General features: G+C 53.2%; 1 protein-coding gene across 6 annotated transcripts in view; it reads left to right on the top strand.

The window, feature by feature from the left end:
- The first annotated feature begins 9114 nt into the window (after positions 1–9114).
- SCN5A (sodium voltage-gated channel alpha subunit 5) overlaps positions 9115–11571 on the top strand; it is a 93968-nt gene continuing 91511 nt past the window's right edge. For all 6 annotated transcript variants that reach the window (XM_087870105.1, XM_087870103.1, XM_045798219.2 and 3 more), the window contains exon 1: positions 9115–9258. The gene's annotated coding sequence lies outside the window, so the exon portion shown is untranslated. The remainder of the gene's footprint in view (positions 9259–11571) is intronic.

Here is an 11571-nt window from a genome sequence, read left to right as displayed (position 1 = left end):
TTGTGGGCCAATAGGTATTGACCAGGCATTTGAGCCAGGAGGTAGATGGAGAGCGGCTCCCTGTTCTCCACCCCTAGAGGCCTGGAAACAACCATAGAAGGCATTCCTATTGGACGCTTCTCTGCCTAGGAAGGGCATCCCAGCTGGCAGTTGGGGCCTGGGGTTATAAATTGAAGGGATTCCAGCTGAGATCTGGACCCTGGGGACAAGTGAGAGCCATTCAATAGGAATTTCTGAAAAGAACAAAAGCCAAGCCAGTGTTCACCCTTATCTTCCCCTCTAAAGGTCCGCTGATAGATGAGAGTGTGGCCCTGGTGTCAGCCCAGGCTGAAGTCAAGCCCCCTGGGAAGTGTGGCTGATCTGGTCCCCAACATTCCTCCCCCAGAATGAGGTGTGGCTATAGGGATCCTGTCTCCTCAGCCCTCAGAAATTGCAAGACTGCCTCCATCAACTGATGAGTCCAGAGGAGCCTCATGTTCCCACAGTGCACATCTGGGGTGCCACGTCCCCAGGCCCTCCCCCTGGAACCCCAGCAGTGGCCACAACCACTTACAGGCCTGAGGCAGATCACTGCTTGTCCTGGACCTGTCTCCCACCATGAAAGGTGAGGGGCTAGAGTGCTTGCCATCTCAGCCCTGGCAGCCTGGATGCTCTGAGCCAGCAAGAGTGGGAGGCAGCTCTTCTGTTCTCCTGTCAGCGCTCACTCGAGAAGCCTGCACTCCAGCCCCTGCCTCTTGATACGCTTGCAGACAAGAGGCAGCTTTTGTCAGTTGCTGCCAGTTCTGAGCATTTTCTGGCCCGAAGCATTGACTTCCAGTGAAAAAACCAATTCCCCTACAAAGTCTTCTGAATTCTCTTGTCAGGTCTGGCACCTTTGTTCATCCGCTTTTCTTAGGAGTGTGCAGACGACGTGAAGTAGGCAGCATGCCAGCCAGGGCCGCCCTGGACTTGTGCCACCCAGGGCACAGAGGAGGAATTCTGAAGCCCCAGGAAGAGTCCCTCCTCAGTGCCTGCGGACTTAGGGGCTTCCTTCCTTCCTTACTGCTTGTCGAATGTTAGAAGAGGATTTCATCATCCCAAGGCTTTTCTCTTACAGATGGGGAAACTGAGGCCCAGAGGAGTCTGGCTGTTATTCTGCACAGCACCACAGATTGGATCAATTGTAGCAGCTGACCCCACATCCAGTCCTTTTTCTGCAACCATAGCATTTAGTATTTTTAGGACTCCGTGGATGCTGGGCTAGGGCAGGTCCTGGGGAGGCTCAGAGGTTCCCCAGGTACAAAGGGGACTCATCTGCTGCCTCCCTCCCCTCTTCTCTACCACTGCAGTACTGGAGAGGAAATATCTGACTGGAAACACTGCCACAAAACAAAACAAAACAAAACAAAACAAAATAAAACAAAACAAAAAATCAAGCCCAAAACAAACAAACAAAAAAAACCCAAAAACAGTCTTTTGCTTCAAAGTTCACAACCCCTGTTTCTGGGCAACCAGAGCCTGTACTTCAAGCTCATATACGGAGCAGTAGAGATTGAATACCTGAACTCCAGGGACTACTCTAGCTCTTCGGGCTTCAGAACAGTGTTTCTGACCACCGTCTCTTCAAAAATCACACATACCTGTTTTTCTTCCACTCACACACCCACCCATTCACACATTCCTGAAGGAAGTACCACTTCTGTTCAAAAGGTAAGGATATATTTGTTTTTATTTTTAAATTTTTAGTTTATTTTTATTTTAATTTACATGCAGGCAAATTCGTGCTTTTTGTGCACAGTTCTGAGTGTTGACAAATGCAGAGCCACCACCACAGTCAAAATACAGAAAGTTCCATCATCCTAAAACATTCTCTCCCTCATGCTATCCCTTTGTATTCAAGCCCACCCCTCCCTCCACACCCAACCACCTGGCAATCACTGTTCCTTTAATTTTCCCTTCTCCAGAATGTCATATAAATGGAATCATATAGTATATGTAACCTTTTGAGTCTGGCTTCCTTCACCTAACATCACACATCTGAGATTCATCCATATTATGTATATCAATAAAAATGCTTCTTCGGTGTATAAAAATAAGGTGTGGTAGAGAGTCAGTGCCCAAGCACAATGCCCATCTGGTGGGGGTCTCCAGCTCTGAGCCCAGCTCACCAGGTCCTCTTTAACCAGCATCATCCCCCCAACCAACCACAATCCCTGCCCCTGTCCTGCTTACTCATCACAACATGCAGCCCGCCCAAGCCCAGAATTCCCAGCCCTCCTATCAGCACCTATCTACTGCTGATCCTAGTTCATGTGACCACATTGGGTGCTCCAGAGTCCTTGTGGGGCTGCTTGGCCTTGCAGGGAATGTTAATAAATATAATACAACAAGGAATGGTGGGAACCAAAGAGAACTGGAGAGTGCATATCCCAGCAAAAGACAGTCACAGTAGTATTAACTATTTGACACTCTGTACCTGCCCCACCTCCCGAAAAGAAACTACATCTGTGGGTCAGGACTCCATCAGCAACCTCAGAATCTCTCACATGGAATCCTCCACTCCACCACTGCACTGATATGAACGATGACAGCACATAGGGCAACTATGTCACTGTTCTGAAGGAGGCAGAACTCAGGGGGACCACATGTTCCCCACAGAATATGATGAAACATGGGGAATCAGGTTGCCCTTCGTGGACTTGGGAGACTTCTCTGGGATACGCTTTGTGCAGGTAAAGCTGTCAGAAAGGCCAGCTAAGTGGAAGGGATGATGTGAAGGAGACCCCACCCCAGTCACAGCAGGCTGGTGCTTCCTAGTCTCCAGTACCCAAACCCACAGACGTTATTCAGTGTGCAGACTCCATCTTTGGCTCTTCCCTTATTCCTGCCATGGAATAGCCACCAAAACCAACACATTCCCCCACATATACAACCAAGGCTAGGGGGGTGTGTCGAGCTCCCCAGAGCCCCTCTTGGACTGTTGTCCCTCTAGCTGCCAGGAATGTGGCTGCTGAAGGCTCACAGCTGTGCCCTTTCCTGGTGTCGCCCTTGCCTCAGGGAGCTGCTTCGGCCAAGGTTATGGCCGCTTGGCAGGAGCAGCCTAACACCACACTGGTTGAAGTAAAGGTAGCAAAGCTTGCTCACTCTCCTCTGGTCTCAATATGGGACGACTCCAAGGGGGTTATCCAGCTCCAGAGTCTCCTGCGGGCTTAGCTGAGCCCTTTGCCACAACTGCATTGGAGGTAACTCCTCCCTCTGCCCAAGCCTGTTACCCTCACGCCCTGCAGACGTGGTTCCCAAGTGCATCCCTAGAAACCACTCCGTGCAATCTCCACCTCAGAGTCTGTTTCCAGGGAACCCAACCAAAGGCAGAGGGTGAACAGGCTTTCATTAGAACAAATATCAGTTTCACCCATAAAGCATTTCATGTCTCAGTTTTCCAGATGTTATTTCACTTGATCCTATCAACAACTCAATTAATCCATTTATACATGAATAAAGTAAGGTCCAGAAAGGTTTTGTGTCTCATCCAAGGTCCCGTGGACAGTAATAATCTGATCTAGGCTTCTGGCCCTCCAAGCCCTGTTCTCTAGTTCCCTATAATGGCCAGAGCTGCCGGGAGAGGGGCAGCATTTCATAGGGAGGAGATGCAACAGGCGGTAGTAGGAGCAGGCTGCCCCGTACACTTGGGCTTCACACAATCTGGGGGCATGATGCGTGTCCCTAGACATCAGATTCATGTCTATTTTCTCTAAACTCTCCAGCAGATGGCAGTCAAGCGACTTGAGGAAGGGGCAGCTCTTCCTCCTTCGAAGACCCAGTGCGCGCTTGCGTGTGTGTGTGTGTGTGTGTGTGTGTGTGTGTGTGTGTAACAGGGAGAGAGACTAGGGCACAGGGTATATTTGGGAGATGGCGTATCCCACCTGGCAACAGCCCCTCAGATGAAAGACTTAGCCTGTTCATCATTTAGGTATAGGAGGGATCAGGTCACCACCCCCATGGAAGCACGTCCTTGCCCTTGACAGTGAATATATTTCTCTTTTTCTCTACCCCTCCTAAGATAGAAGGTCTCAACTGCTCGAGCTCCAAAATAAAGCAAAATCTCTTCTGAGGAGAGCCCTGACAACCTACGAGCGTAACCTCAGCTGACTCCTTGCAATTATCTGGGGTGGGAACTGAAATGGAGGACTGTCTTCAAAATACAGTGGAGTGAAATACCTCTTGAATTGTCATAAAAATGGCAATGCAATAATCTAAAAAGGCATAAACATTACAAAAACAAAAAGTGTGGAAGAGGAAGAAACAGCGGTTGTGACCAGAACTTTTTGGAAGCTGGAGCAGCTAGTGACCTAGCAGAGCCAGAAGGCTGAGTTCAAAGTGCTCACAGAGGGAGAGGTGCCAAAGGAAAACAAAGGACACCCTCGTCCTCCTTGAAATTCTAGCATGTTCCTGGGGCTCTGGCACAGGCACGGGCACTGGGTACCTTTGGAAGTGGGGAGGAGGGGTGCAGCCAAAAACAAGAGGGCTGGGCAACAGCATGTATTAAGAGCATCTGGGCTTCCAGATCCCTCCCCACCAGACACAATCTGGCTCCAACGGCAGAGAATCAGTCTCATTCATTCACACACACAGTGAAAGAGAAGTAGGAAGGCGTGGCCTTGCGGTTGACTGTCATTGGGGGCCAACATCTGCAAATCTCCTGGCCTTACCTCCATGCCTGTGCAATGGCTTTGCCAGCTCCAAGTATGGTGGCCTCCTTCGAGGAAGGAAGATGGGGAAGAGAGCTCATCTAGCTGCTTCTGTCCTTTTTTATCAGGAAAGGAAATGCTCTCCCAGAGACCACCTCTCCCCTGCCGAACTTTGCTCAGGACTCCTGGCCATCGTCCAGTCACATGGCCAGCACTACATTCAGGGGATATGGGGAGGCAGGTTCTTAGTTTGTACAGCCTTCCTGGGAGACATAGGCAAGGAGAAAGTGTGGGGATGAACGTGGAGACAGCAGTACTCCTTGATAGGGGGACTTTATGGTGGGAGTGTTTGGGTGCCCAGGATCAAAGTTGTTTTCTCTCAGTCTGGTCATTTTCTCACTGTGGAATTCCCCAGTCCTTTGCCAGAGTTCTAGCACCTAGTAGAGGTGGGGAACCAGGGGTCTCACTAGATCTCCCTACTCTCAATAAAACCCCTCACTCCTGCCAGATGCCCCCTCCCAGAGTCAGAGATAGTTAGTCACTGATGGGGGGACAGGAAGACCAGCCCCTGGCTGGGAGGACAAGGAGACGCATCTGTGGGTCTCCCTGGCTTTTGTGTGAGCTTTCCACCAGTCCTCCTGCTTTCAGCCCCAACCTGCACCTCTGCCTTCTCAGATGCTTAGTCCTGAGTGTTTGTGGGTTCTGAGCCCCAGATCTGCTTGCTCCTTCACCTGCCCTGACCCCAGGCATGAGCAGAGTGAAGACAACAGAAACACAAGCTAGTTACCACTCTTCCCTCCAATTACCATCTTCTATCCTACTGTCGTCTCTCTCTAGGGGAATGGATAAATAAAGTGTGGTGGGTACATAACATAGAACGTTCTGCAGCTGTCAGAAGCGAAGAACTGACTGCCCACACCACAATGTGGATAGAGCTCCAAAGCAGAGTGTTAGGGGAGAAACATAAGAAAAAGAATGGAAGTTAGAACAATACCCATTTATATAAATGAAAAGCACATATACACAAGTGGCCAATAAACCATGAAAAAGTGCCCAATTTCATTAGTCATCAGGGAAATGCCAATTAAAACCACAATGTGAAACCTCTGCACACCCACTCAAGTGGCTAAAATGAAAAAGATAAAAATACCAAATACTGGAGGATGCTGAAGGATAAACCAGAACTCTCATACAGCTGATGGAGTATATATTGGTAGAACCACTTTGAAAAACTCTTTGGCAGTACCACTAACAGCAAAAACACTCTCTCCCAGCAACTCCCTCTCAGAAATGCATACACACATTCACCAAAATTCATACACGAGAATGTTCATAGCAGTACTATATGTGGGAACCCCACATTAGACACTACCAAACACCCATCTGCACTAGAACGGATAAATAAATTGTGGTATATTCACACAATGGAATTCCAAAAAGCAATGAGAATGGACAGCAATATGGATGAATCTCACAAACCTAGAATTCAAAAGAAGCCAGATACAGTTTCCACTCATTGATTTCATTTTTTAAAATATCAGATCTAGGCAAAACTGGCTCTTATTCAAAATGCTGCTGTGGGGGCACCGGGGTGGCTCAGTCAGTTAAGCGTCTGCCTTGGGCTCAGGTCATGATTCCAGGGTCCTGGGATGGAGCCCTGCATGGGGCTCCAAGCTCAGTGGGGAACCTGCTTCTCCCTCTTCCTGTGCCCCACCCCTGGCTCGTGCTCGCTCTCTCTCACTCTCTCTCTGTATCTCAAATAAATAAATAAAATCTTTCAAAAAATAAAATAAAATAAACTAGGCAAAACTAGCATGGGGGATTCAATGTGACCAAGTATAGAAGTCAACTCCAGGGGAGAAGCGGCAGTGACAAGTAGAGGGCATGGAGGGGGCTTCTGGGATGCTGGTGGTGCTTGGTTATACAGAGGTTTTCAACTAGCGACAACCCTTGAGCTGCACACTTAGGGTCTGTGCTTTTTTCCATGTGTAAGTCATAATTCAGCAGAAGTATCAGAGAAAGAAAAACCCGGGGCAATAAAAACAGAAAACACATAGGTGCAAACAACAATATTACACATTTTACAAAGATGTGTACATTTTGAAAGACCTGCTTTTTCTACTAGAGAGGGAGCCTGTGTGGGCCAGGGAATGACAGTGAAGTGATGATGGTAGCCAAGGGAAGAAATGAAAGGAAGTCCTACAGGAGAGGAGTCTTGAATGGATGCGCAAACGCAAGGCCCTCCACCCAACTTTGAACCGGAAGTAGGGGGGAGGGCGGAATAAAGGGAACGCTAGCCTTAAACGCTTTGTTCTGGACTGCTGACCGCATGTTCTTGCTGCAATTAAATGGGGTCTGGGGAAGAGAAGGAAGTCGCCCAACTCTTGGCAAGGGCTCCTTGTAGAAGGTGTCCCATCCCAGGCCCTGGCCCTTTCCAGACCTTTCCTGCCCCTGCAGCCTCTCTCAGACCACCAGTTATGTTAGCTGAATCTCCGCATGGTCAGAGCTCTGATTGCTCCTTCTCAGGGACTTCTCTCCCCTCGTTTACATCTGGGGTGTGTGTAGATTCACGCCTTAGCCTACCTCTCCCGCTGGCAACATCCAAGTGCCCAGCGCTAAGGAAGACTATTGACAACTCTGCCCCGGCTGCAGCTCCAGCGAGGGGGCTCTGTAAGGATCCTTCCCCCTACGCCCCGGCCCCAGCAGCCTCCGTTCCAGCTTGGCCTCCTGCTCGGCCCGATGTCCATTAGTAAGTTTAAATCTTCATTCTGGGGTCCAGAATCTGGTGGTGGAAAACCTCGCTCGGGAGGACCCCCATTCTACAGCCCTCTCCTCCCACCAAGAAAGTGTGAGCTCAGGGAAGGCGGTCCCGCACCCCCGGCTGCCAAGTTGACACGGCCTGCACTTCTCGCTCTGGCCGCTAGTGGGAGATGCTGGACAACCTGAGGCCCGTCAGGGGCTAGAAGCTGGCACGCTGTTTGTGATTCATCTGTCTGGCCAGGAGCCATCCCACCCAATCCAAGGCCAGAAATGGTCCTGTGTTCTAAACTTTCCTGTAAACGGACTTTCTCACCGATTCCCCCACCCTGGACTGGCTGCCCTGAAAGCATGTGTAGCTCCTCAGTATGTAAGGCACCCAGGGACACCTGGAACCCCACACCCAGGTCCCAAAGGGACAATGGCCTCATAGTCACCTCTCCAAGGTCCCAGTGGAGGGGCAGGTCACAGCCTCTGAGCTCTCAAACCCAGCACCTTGGTGCCTTCTGAGTCACCAGCCCCCATTTTGCCCTCCAAAAGCAATTATTGCATCTTGGAGCTTTGAAAGGTGTCAGGAAAGTAAAATGCTGTTGGTAAAGGAGACAGCTCTGTGCAGGGGCCACTGTGCAGGGCTAAGCACACCGTCCCTTCCAACGGTGTTATTGGCCTGTGGGGAAAATCTGGTAGCCTGTTTTGTTTTAAAAAGGTGTGCTCCTGGGCATGTTTCCCTGTGGGTCAGCCTGGGTCAGTGAGCGATGTACTGGTATACCGGTCTCTATGCCCATGTGTAAGAGGCAGTGTTTATCTCAGTGTCTGTAAGTTGGAGCATCCGTGTGTGTAAAGGTGTAGGTTGCCTGTGTCCCAACAAAGTATATGTATGTGAGTGTGTGTGAGTCCATTTCAGTGTGGGTGTCTCTGTGTTTGTTGCTTGTGCCCTTGTTTCTGGTGTGTGTGAGTGCCGGTGTGTACTATTGTGCGGAACTGTGTGCTATCCGTGTTTGTCTAGCCGAATGTGACCCCATGTGAGTGTGTGCCTGTGTTGGTGGATGCGAGTCTCTGAGTCATGTATCCCTGAGTTTGTCAGAGTGTGTCTGCCTCAGCGTGTGTGTCAGTGATGTGTCTGCCTATGTCCATGTGGGTGTGTGTGTCAGTGCAGGTGTGCCTATGTCGAGTGTATCTGTGTCAGCCTCAGGGTATGTCACCATGTGTGTGTGTGTGTGTGTGTGTGTGTGTGTCAGTGAGCCAGCATCAGGGTATGTCCGTGTCCAGGGGTCCCCAGGTCAGTGAGGACGCCTGTGGGTATTCTCCGGTGTGTGCCGGGGTGTGTGCCTGTCCCCGTCCGTGTCCGTGTGGGTGGCTATCTGTAGCGAAGCGTCCCTGGGTCGGTGAGTGTGTACCCCAAAGTGTGCCCGCGTCTGCGTGTGTCTGTCCGTGCCTGCGTGGGCGGCTGTCTGTGGAGGGGCGCCCCCGGGTCAGTGTGGGGGTGTGCGCCCCGGCGGGTGCCCAGGGGTTCACCCTCTGAGCGGGCGGAGCGCCACGTGCGGAGTCCGGGGCGCGTCGCTCTGGGGCGGAGCCAGCCCGGGGCCCCAAGCCCCAGGCCGAGCCCAGGCGGGGCCCGCCCCCGACCCCGCCCCCAGCCCGAGCCCGCGCCGCCCGCCGAGCCCCGGAGCCCGAGCGGAGCGGCGGAGCCGAGACGGCGGCGGCGCCCGTGGGATGCGGGGATCGCGCCCCCGGGGCAGTTGAGCCTGCGCCCAGTGCCCCGAGCCCCGCGCCGAGCCGAGTCCGCGCCGAGCCTCAGCCGCCCATCCCGGGGCCCGGGCCGGGGGACCAGCAGGTGAGCGAGCGCCCCGGCGCCCGGGAGCCCCGGCCCGGCCGGAGCCCCCTCCGCCTACCGCCGCCCAACTTTCCTCCCCGAGGGTCGGAGCTTCCAGCCCCTGCGCACCCCCTCCCCTGCCCCAAGTGCGCCCGGCAGTTCCCTCCCCCATCGCAGCCCCCGAGGCTGGGAGGGGGAGAAGAAAGGGTGCTGATCCGCAGGGCTGGAGGGGATTCCCCGGGGGGAGGGGGGCGTCTGTAATCGCCGTGTGCCCCCTCCCCATCCCTTTCCTTCCGGGTTTCCCGGTGCGCTGTCGAGGGCCGGGGGAGGAGGAGCTGCGGCCCCGGCTTCCCGGCCGACCCTGGCGCAGGCTCGGGGAGGGTCTGGGATTGGGACCCGGATTCCAGAGGCCGGAGACCCCAAGGTCAGAGCGGCGACTAGGCGCGCAGTGAGTGTGGGTCCAGAGAGCCGGGGAGCCGACCGAGCAGGGCTGGGAATGGGGGAGGGGGCCAATCACCCCCTTTCTCTGGGCCCCACTGAGCGGTCCTCTAAGGTTGTCTTCTCTGGGACCAGATCGCTGCCCGTCCTGACCTGGGAAAGATCTCTGCGCACTGAGGGGGTTAGAGATCTAAATGTGTGTCCTATCTCTGCGCGCTTCGACCACGAAGAGATCTCTGTGCCCTCTGACGCCCTAACGGGGCTGCATCTGGTCTCTGTGTGCCTTGAAGGAGGAGAGGTCCCCATGTGTGTCACAACAAGGGAGATCTCTGTGCGCTGGATTGGAGAGAGTTCTCTGCCCTCCTCGCTCTCGCTCTGGCCCAGGCAGATCCACTCGCCTTGACGGGAGGGAGGTGGCTTTCATCCTCTGTGTTATTTGATCGTCTTTGGTGGCACCGGGAGGAAGCGGTTGTGCCTAGCCTTGTGGAGGCTGGAGGTGTGGAGTGGTAGTGCTGGGGGGAATGCTGGGGACAAGGCCCTGGCCATAGGCCCGCCTTTCAAACACCTGTTGGAGGCCAGTGCACAGATGAATCAGGAAGCCATGGCTGAGGTTGGGGCAGGAGCCAGTCTTCTCTTCTTAGAGCCTTGAGACCAGTCCCCCAAGGGCAGGATGAGTCTCCTCTTAGGGTCCTGGGCTGGCATTTCATCTCCCCCCCCCCCAGCTGTCTCCCCACCTCCTGCTGAGACCCTAGTCACCTTCCTCAGTGAGCCTGGACAGCTCTGTGGAGACAGGCACACCATATGACCCCCACCATGCGGCAGCGCTTCAGCCCTCTCCCTGATTCCCACCAAACCCCTCAGAATCTAGAGGGACCCCGAGTAGCAGAGGCCCAGGCCACTGGGACCCAGGCCCCTGCGGCTGTCCTCAACTCCATCTCCTCGCCCTCAACTCCTCCCAGTTGGACTTGAGCAGGTGCACGTGAGTGGGTGGTAATGGAGCTGGAGGGCGGAATGAGGGTGGCACAAGCTGATAGCTCAAACCATGCCGCTGTCACAGGAGCATCGGGAGGGGAGGGTCAGGGGACAGCCAGACTGTGGGACACAGAGTTGATGCTAGAATGTCCAGCCCTGTGCTGAAATGAGACCCATTGAACTTTTAATCTACTCCTGTCATCACTGCCACATTGGACTGGAGGAAACCAAGGCTGAGGGTGGGTCAAGGACTTATCCAAGGTCATCTAGAGAGTCAGTAGATTTGGCGCACCACTCAGGATGAAGATTCCTTGAGAACTACTTCCTGGGGGCCAAAGTGATCTAGGACTGACCAAAGAGGATCTGAGCAGAAAGGAAACAGGATCTGGGGTGCCGAGAACCAGCATTCAGCCCCATGTGGCCTGGGCAGCGGCTTTGCCTCTGGGGTGCTTGGCCCGTCTCTGTGTGGTGATCAAAGCTCCTCTGGAAAGTTTCCAGGATTGACTCACTCAGCATGAAGACTGAGCTCGAAGGAGTGGTGGGAAGCACCAGAGACAGCTGGGAGTTGTGGAGCAGAGGAGGCTGTTGCCCAAGCCATTCCGGAAGGGAGTCCTGGGAACATCCTGGGACAGTGGTCAATGGCAGTCTCTGTTCTGTTCACAGGAAGCTAGTTCCCGCTGACCCTTGGGAAGGTTATTGGAAAGGTACACAGTGATTGAAGCGTGGCCCCATAGCCCACCTGAAAGAGGAATGATTACCTCGGACAGAGGAGTCAAGAGTATCTCTCTAACAAAAATAACCTTCCACATGGGTTTTGAAGGATGAATAGGAGTTTTCTAGATGGAGAAGTTGCAGGGTAGCCGTCAGGACCAGCACGTAAAGTGCAGATTTGTGAAACAACACACTTGTTAGTTCAGCGACCCA

Source organism: Ursus americanus, chromosome 20, assembly GCF_024610735.1.
Source record: "Ursus americanus isolate L20-20 chromosome 20, mUrsAme1.1.p, whole genome shotgun sequence".
NCBI classification, from domain to species: domain Eukaryota; kingdom Metazoa; phylum Chordata; class Mammalia; order Carnivora; family Ursidae; genus Ursus; species Ursus americanus.
The sequence above is the reverse complement of the archived record's forward strand: the minus strand, read 5'-3'. Positions and strand labels throughout refer to the sequence as shown.